Genomic DNA, 8453 nt, shown 5'->3' on the forward strand with positions numbered 1-8453 from the left:
CCCCCAACATTTAGTCCGTTTGCAATATGGTCCCCGACGTAACTATTGGGGGACCATATTGCAAACGGACTAAATGTTAGAAGACTGTATTGCAAGTTTTAAAAGTTGGGGACCTAAATGAAAGCTTTAGAAAAGTTCAATGACATTTATGTAGTTTACCTAAAAATAGTTATAAGAATAATAATTATAGGAATGATTGGGGGACCTAAATGAAAGCTTTAGAAAAATTCAGTGATATTATGTAATTTTAAAAATTAGGAGACCTAAATAAAAGCTTTAGAAAAATTCAATGACCATTACTATACTTTCCCTTAAATTTTTAGGTAAAACTAGATAAATGTCACGGAAACCGAAGTACCGGCAAGTCTATTTTTTAAACTAAGGTTTCTATCATTTTTTAATAAATCAATCACTCAATCATTAACCACAATCACTGAAATCATTTGGACGGTTGATTCGACACCATTTAACCATGCTTAATACCTTTTAACTTGTCACTTCAACTCCCACTTTTATAAGGACAATCTCTAGGACTATTCACTCTTCTTGCTGCCAGCATAGCATTTTTACTTGTTTATTGTAGTCTTCGACTGGAATTCAAGCGTCCAAAAGGCAAACCAAGTTGTATCACCATTGCCTTTAGTTGCTTAAGATTCTAAAAACTGGTGCAGGGATATATAGATCGGAAATAAAATGTGCAGCTTCAGTATGACAACAAAATGCAATGTTTTATAACAGACAGGGCGCAAAACAATTTAAATGTCAGGGCTCTTGATCCAATCACATCTTTCTCGGGTGCAAAAGATTTTGCAGATCACCAATACCAAAAACATGCATTTAACTACAAATCATATCCCAATATGCTTGCAGTATCCCTCGGCATTGCAAATCTGTAATCCTGCCACAACAAAACGAAATCTGTAATTCTTCTAGTCACGTTAGTTATATGATGATTACAAAAACTACGAAATTCTTCTAATAATTCACTTTATCATGGTTCTGCATTGAATATTTCACAAACCAATACGAATGTACAATTGCTTAGTGCAAAATCATATATTATCCTATTTCAGACCACCCCAGACACCTCAGATTATATCAATCCCAGAAAGCAGAAACATAAAATTTAATGCTATAGTGCACATAACAGTTTCTTCATTATATTAGATTCTTCAAATTTATCTTGTTGGAAACGGGAATTACTGGTGAAACAGCACAAATAATGCAACAATCAAACAGTAATTAAATTGAGGTAATGGACTCACTATCTTCTAGAAGACAATACTGCCCCCAGCCCTGCCACGGAACAAGATAATTAAGCTTAATTAGTTGAGGCATAAAAAACATACACTTATAAATGACCAGCAGCAGTCTGCATGTTTTTACGCCACATACCTGCCCTGCTGCTTTCCAGAAAAATTAGAGTTAGACCTTCCAAGACCAGAGGCCTTCCTACCAACATTAGTCGCACTAGATCTCTCAAAATTGCCCCATTAGATTTGCTCAATATTTTTACATTTGAGAGATTTCCAGCCAAACCAAAAGTGATTCCTTTGGTTGTTGATTCTGCATCCCTAATAGCTGTGAATGATCATCAGCTGCCTTTTTGGAGATGACTGCATACCCTTTAAAGCAGCATTCTCATTCTTGACATGGTTGGAATCAGCTGATGGGAGACCCTTCTTTAGTCGATTAGGCTGTGCCATTGGAGTAACAGCAACAGAAGGCAAAACTGGGGAGTAAGGAGATGAGGCTGCAGCTGCTGCAGCAACTTTGGCAACAGCAGCAGTGGCTGCTATCATCTCTTGTGCCCCCTCTCGAAGCTGAATATAATCGCCCTCAATAAAAAACAACTGTAATCACAATTTCAGATCTTCAGAAAGTGCAAACCACATGCCTATAAAAAGAAACGTAAATGCTGCAAGAAACAAACCTCAGGGTGAGCGGCTACAAAATCATCCAGCTTGCCATACAGCTTTTTGTAATCATGCCAGTGTAAAGGTGCGAGCATTTTCTCGAGCCTATTTGGTAGCTGCAATTGAAAGATACAAGTCAAACCCCATTCATGCAGGACCTAAAACCAGTAATTTGACCCGTGAAAAATTATAAGCAGACCAACCGTGGAACTGATCCCAAATTCTGCCACCATTGGAATTGTGCGAACAATGCATGCCAACAATGACCTTTCATCAAGCAGAGCTGTCTTTGAGGTATTAGTTGATATCGAGTAATTAGACTGCCCAGTTGACACAAGCTTTTCAGGCAAAATAGCAACAGCTCCATTTTTACTGTTGTTCATAGAAATCAACAGAATGCACTGCATCATGAGATGGGCTGGCCAGCAGTAATAATTGTTTCCTCTGCTGTTAGAATTTGATCCTCCGGCACATGATTATTCATGTTCAGAATATTCTGTTCCTGTCCAAGTTCAAATTGAGAGGTTAGAACTGAAAATTCCCAAATGCTTGAAGACTAACCAAATTGATAAACCTTGGGTTCAGAGCTCAATCTTAATGCCTCATGAAATTGTGAAAAAACTTGTGGCAAGGTTGGTTCAGGTTGGGGGTCCACAGGGTAACTTGCATTAATTGACTCAACAGCCTGAAAAGAAATGGTCTCAGTAAGTTGCAATAACAGATAAAACAACGCCAAGTACAGTGAGTGGAATGATTTTGATTTAAAGAACCTGTTCTTTCCACAAGATGATGATATCACAGAACCGAGCTCTGACCCTTTGCTTACATGCTCTAGATAGTCTGACGAATGGTTTGTCCATTGACAGACATGTCATATTCATTTGTTACATTTGACCTGCCAAGGTTTTGATCAGTTTTGGGATGCTGGATTATGATCCTGTGTGGACAGCTGTAAATCCGAAGTCTGGAAAACAGGATGAAAACCAATTACATATAACAAAGAATACCTTGTGAAAAATTGATAATGTACAGGTTTGACCATACCATTTGGTTCTGCCACTGTTGGATGGATGACGAATCTGGCATTGTGTAGTGTCCAACATGAGATGCCACAGAATGCGGAAACTCCCTGGTGTTGCATGATAAAAGGATGCAGGGTAGACACCTGCCCAGGTGGGAAGAGTATGTAGACATCCCAACTGGAGCAATCGGAACACTTGGAACATGGTCATTCTGATTCTGGCAGTAAACAGTCATTCACAAGAAACAAGATAAAGAGTAATAGAGCAAGTTATGGACAAGACAAAAAAGATCACAAATTGACCATTAAATAAAAGCCTAAGCATTACAAATAAAATTCCAAAAAATGAGTTTGCGAGCACCACCTCAAGCCATAAGTTAGATAAAATGTAGGGGGGGGGGGGGAAGGTTTAACCAAAAAACTAAAGAATAGTTGTATCAAATTTTGGTAATGAGATAAATTACCATATGAAGAAGATACACCTATAATATAGATGGTTATAAATATTAAGTTTCAAATTACAACACAATTCAGCAATGACACTTCAGAAAAGCCAGCAATCTTACCGGATTTGGTGCATTGCTAGCTGAACCAACGATTGAACATTGTCTAAAGCTCCAGTTGAAATGACTGCAGTACTAGCATTTGCAGCACCACTTCCATTAGAATCCACTTGTTGTTCGTTATTTTGAACAAATTGAGATAAATCTTTGATTTTCTTTGGGACATATGTGATTCATCAGTATAGGAACCATTCTTTCTCTAACATCAGCCAACTCAAGTTGAAGCTGATTATGTGTGCAAATGAAGTCTCTCCATCTCTGCAAACTAACTTAACAACCACAAACAAGGGAAACTTAAATTGCTGAAAATAATATCAAATCTATTCATTCAAGGAAAGAAACATGTAAACATGAAACTAACAGCTCATATACCTGTCTCTGACAGCCATGCCAGAGCTGGTTTATTGTTCTGTACGTTCTCGCAACTCAGCCTGTAAGGAATGGTTTGTACTTGACTGCAAAGCATCCATCTCCTGGACACGTGAAATCCAAATTTGGGCTTCTCTTAACTGTTCATCCTATAAAGGATGGCTTCTTGAGCAGCCCTATACTGAAGAATATGACTACCATTAGAAAATGCAGCTTGATGCCTTTAGCAATAAACAATTACTTAATTGAAATTGATGCATGCTTAAATTTCCAACACAAACAATCTGTTTATTGTAATTTTCAATAACCTAAAGATGCACATCAGGAAAGTGTAACAATATTCACACCTTAATCTCCAGAATTACAAATAGTAAAAGGAGGGATAAAGATCAAGAAAGTGTATGGACCTGTTCCTTCAACTCAATAAACTGCCTTTCTTTCTCTTGAACATGCTCTTGAAGATCTTGTATCTGTTTTATATGTTGGGCTCTCTCAGCTTCTGAATGATCACGTCTCTTCTGCCAAAAGAAGAAGAACAAGAGACTCATAATAGTTTCAGAAGATTCAAACTTCAGCTGCAAGTTTAATGTATTAAAAGCAGAAACCAACAAAAGAAGCTGCTAACCATTTGGGAATGTCATTCAGATATAATACCAAGTTAATAAACTTCTCAATCCTAGGATAGATCTAGAAAAGTTCAGTGTTATCAGTCTCACAGCAACTGGAAATACAGATAAACATTCATATGGGATGGTAATCTTTATAGCGTTATGTTAACCACAACTAAAAAGGCCTTAAATAAAACACAAATACAGACCTGAAAGTAGCCAGTTCCTTGTTTTGCTCTCTGAGAAGGTCTCCTTGCCCAGGCCTGCCAAGATAACCAATAATCACTAATTTATACACGACTTGCTAAGCACAACACTTATTTTAAAAGAAAAACAAATCTCGTCCAAAAGCAGAATAAGAAAATGAATAACTCTTCTTTATCAATTTGATGGCATGCATCTTTCTCTTCATTTCCTTCCAAATCATGTATGGTCTGTTCTCTCTCTGGAGTTGCTCCTATGAATCAAATATAGAAAAATACGATTGGAAGTCACAAACTCATTGACTTCAACACACATGATGACATAAATTACTTAATGTTTATAATCTGATATATATTTTTGCCTTCTTGTTCAAATCAAGATCATATTATCATTCATAAAGCAATTAAAACTTTCTTTTTTCTCTGAAAGTTGAATTGCAGAACAAACATACTGCGAATCACATTCTAAATCCAAACCTCAAGCTTGGCAACAGCATTGGCATGTGCAGCTATTTTAGCATCACAGCTGCTCTGCATTTCCAGGACCCTTGACCTTGCAATTGCCTGAGCTCGGAATTTAACCTCCATTTGCAGGAGCTCTTCTCTTTGTCTAGTTATATTGTGGATTTGCTGCTGTAACATGTCATCATCTAAACTTCCATCACCGCGATAGAGAAGTTAACATCAGCAAGCTCTCTTCCATGCTGCACCTTGATAAGCATTCAACAATGTTCACTACTCATCATTCTCAGAAATCAGAATAGAATCAATTTTAAGATACCTCATATATGGTTCTCTCATTTGATTGCCCCATCTTTGATCTGTCCATTTCCTACAGATTGCAAGAAAACTGAATCAAACAAAATGGAAAGCAATATTCTATGAATAATAATATTTCACAGCTTGATCGACATAACTTGATGATCATTCTGCCACTCACAACTGGACATTACCCCATAACAGTAAACCCAAAAACTTACTAAGCTCATAGATTACATAAACACTTAATCCAGTTGATGTGAACCCAATTAACATTGCAAATTATTACAACCAATGGACCAGAAACTTGTCACCAAAGTGAACCAAATGATCTAATTACTGCATCAAAATGCAAACTTAAGCCCATAGGTTCATAAACGACTCATTGATAAACCCGTCTCAATTTTTATTTCAGAAAACCTTTCCAAGTGCAAAATAACTTTTTACTTAATACAAAAACTAAAAACTGTATACAAATTAAGAGAACCATAAGGATAAGGACTTTTAGTTTTTCCTTAAAAACGCTAATTTTTGCTGAGAGAGAACAGCGAAGAATCCCAAACACTACTCAAAACTGAACCAAACACGTAACTTTTTACTTGTTCATAGAGCCCAAACAATGAGGAATTTTCGTTCTCCATTCAACATCCTCCCAGAACCCATATAATACAAAAAAAGCGTATTAATCAATAATGAAATTACCACTTCATCCCCATGGTTCGAACCGGGTGATGTTCGGAAATGGCACGCCACTCCTTACGCGACGATGATGACATTGGGAGCGAAACAGCTCCGTGCGGCGGCAACACTGGCTGATCAGAATGTACCACGCTACACCAACTCTGTCACTTTTTATCCGCAAAAAGAAGAGCCAAAAGAAAAGGGAAGGAAAAACTAGGGTTTTTCAATTCTCAATTAAGATACAAACCAAACCCTAGAATTCAATAATGGAAAAAAGGAACGTAAATGATGAAAGAAAGAGGCGGAGAACAATGGGCGAAATCGGTTTTAAAGATTGGAATTTGGAAGGGTTTTGGAGAAAAAAAATAGTTTTGATTAATAGTGAGATTTTAACGCCATAGAGAGCGAGAGATGATTGGGTGCGTGAAGTTTCGACCAGGCAAGGCTCCCGCCAGTTATAGGTCAATTCGTCGACAATAGGGTCCCATCACGCATTCTGGTCGCGCGTGTTCTATACATTTCTGCTCTCAATCGATATTTTTTCCCATACCATTTCGAGGCCAATTTTTTATCAGCTCTCCGACAGTCAAAAGTCATAAATAACCCTTTCGTCGACCGGAGTTGTTAAATGATCCGTGTAACTTTCGAAAATGAGTGCTATTAACCTTTAGATAGATTCCGTACATAACTAAAACCTTTAGATAGAATTATTAATAGATTTACTTAGATAGAATTATTAATAGATTATCATCATATCAAAAACAAAATTTAAAATTGATTATTATATATATTATTATGACCTACAAATAATTATAAGAGTAAAGTATAGTAATAGTCACTGGATTTTTCTAAAGTTTTTATTTAAGTCCCTCAACTTTTAAATCTTGCAATACAGTCTTCTAACATTTAGTTCATTTGCAATATGGTCTCTCAACAGTTACTTCGGGGACCATATTGTAAGCAGACTAAATGTTGGAGACCATATTACAAACGGACTAAATGTTGGGGGACTGTATTGCAAGTTTTAAAAGTTGGGGACCTAAATGAAAGTTTTAGAAAAGTTTAGTGACCATTACTATATTTTACCCTATTTTAGGCATATTTTAAAAGTTTAGTGACCTAATTTTAGGGTTGACTGTCGTTGATGATAGCTGTATATGGCGGAACTGAACACCTCTGACCAAATGTTTAGTGTTTCCTCCGCCTATCCAACCTTGGTGGCGATAAAAACTGGGAAATGGTTTGGAAAATGCAGCCACCACAACACGTTCATGTCTTCCTTTGGACAATACTCCATGGAAAACTTATGACCGACTTGGAGCGTACTAAAAGATCGATTACCACATTGCTCCTTATGTGGAGAGTCGGAATCCGTTTTGCATGCATTTCGTGACTGCCCCAAAATGAAACAATGATAACTCCGTAAAAAGGTCATATTTGAGACCTTTTCACTTAAATTATTGACTGACTAAGAGCCCATTTAGGATCATATTTAGGATCATATAGATGCATTTAGGAGCATATAGTTGCATGTGGTGAAATTATGTTTGCCGCGACATTTTATTTTGTAATCAGTGCTGCTTTATGGGGAAGGTGTTTTTCTGGTGATGTGCAGGATTTGGGAGCAAGGAAAAGCAAAAGGGAAATGCCGTGACATAAGGAGACTGCTGAGCAAAATGCAAATGTCGAACCAGTTGGCATTTCGAGAGCGATTAAAACGAGAGAAAAATATTTTTAGTAAGAGCCAGCTGTCACGGCATAAAAAAGTGCTTTCTGCAATCAACATTAAATGAGGGGCCAATTACCATCTTTAACACAAAACCCTAGGTTCATTCTCCCCTATAAATAGAAGATGAAGCCTGACTTTTTAAAAAGATTTGGAGATTTTTAGACAGCCGCCAAGAGCGTAAAAATTCGGAGAAAAAGTTCTCTCTTTTTCCCGTCAATCATTTTTACCGTGGCATTCCTCCGTTGACAGGCTAGAGCGAGTGGCGTTCTAGGCGTCCGAGAGGAGCTAGATCGCTAGGACTGTTCGTGGTGGCCGAGGGAAGCTCCGGTAGTGCACGTCGAAGGCTTTTCCTCCTTCCCTTTGCTCTTTGCTTTCGTTATTTATTATTTGGGTTGTAAGGAATAGATTAACTTGCTTTGTGCTTGCTTATTTCAAACTCCACCATGAACTAATCCTATTTGGAGGGAGTTTATTTTGGATATTTAAGATTTACTTTAATGAATGATTGTTTTTCTATGTTATAATCTTTTTGCTTATGAATTTAATACCTTAAGGTTGTAGGAGCTATGAGAGTAGTCATTCCTGGTGATACTAAGTGTTCAAG

At 37.2% G+C, this 8453-nt stretch overlaps 1 long non-coding RNA gene and 1 pseudogene across 1 annotated transcript; both read right to left on the reverse strand.

Annotated features, from left to right (window-relative positions):
* Positions 1-684: 684 nt before the first annotated feature.
* LOC120117189 lies at positions 685-4889 on the reverse strand (annotated as a pseudogene).
* A 34-nt stretch (positions 4890-4923) lies between these two features.
* On the reverse strand, positions 4924-6595 carry LOC120117327. Its single transcript, XR_005515615.1, has 4 exons — positions 6142-6595; positions 5462-5512; positions 5158-5384; positions 4924-4934 (listed from the first exon to the last, which is right to left on the reverse strand). It is a non-coding gene; the product is annotated as an uncharacterized LOC120117327 (long non-coding RNA).
* Positions 6596-8453: the final 1858 nt, after the last annotated feature.

Source organism: Hibiscus syriacus, unplaced genomic scaffold (assembly GCF_006381635.1).
Source record: "Hibiscus syriacus cultivar Baekdansim isolate YM2019G1 unplaced genomic scaffold, ASM638163v2 tig00110319_pilon, whole genome shotgun sequence".
Classification (NCBI taxonomy): domain Eukaryota; kingdom Viridiplantae; phylum Streptophyta; class Magnoliopsida; order Malvales; family Malvaceae; genus Hibiscus; species Hibiscus syriacus.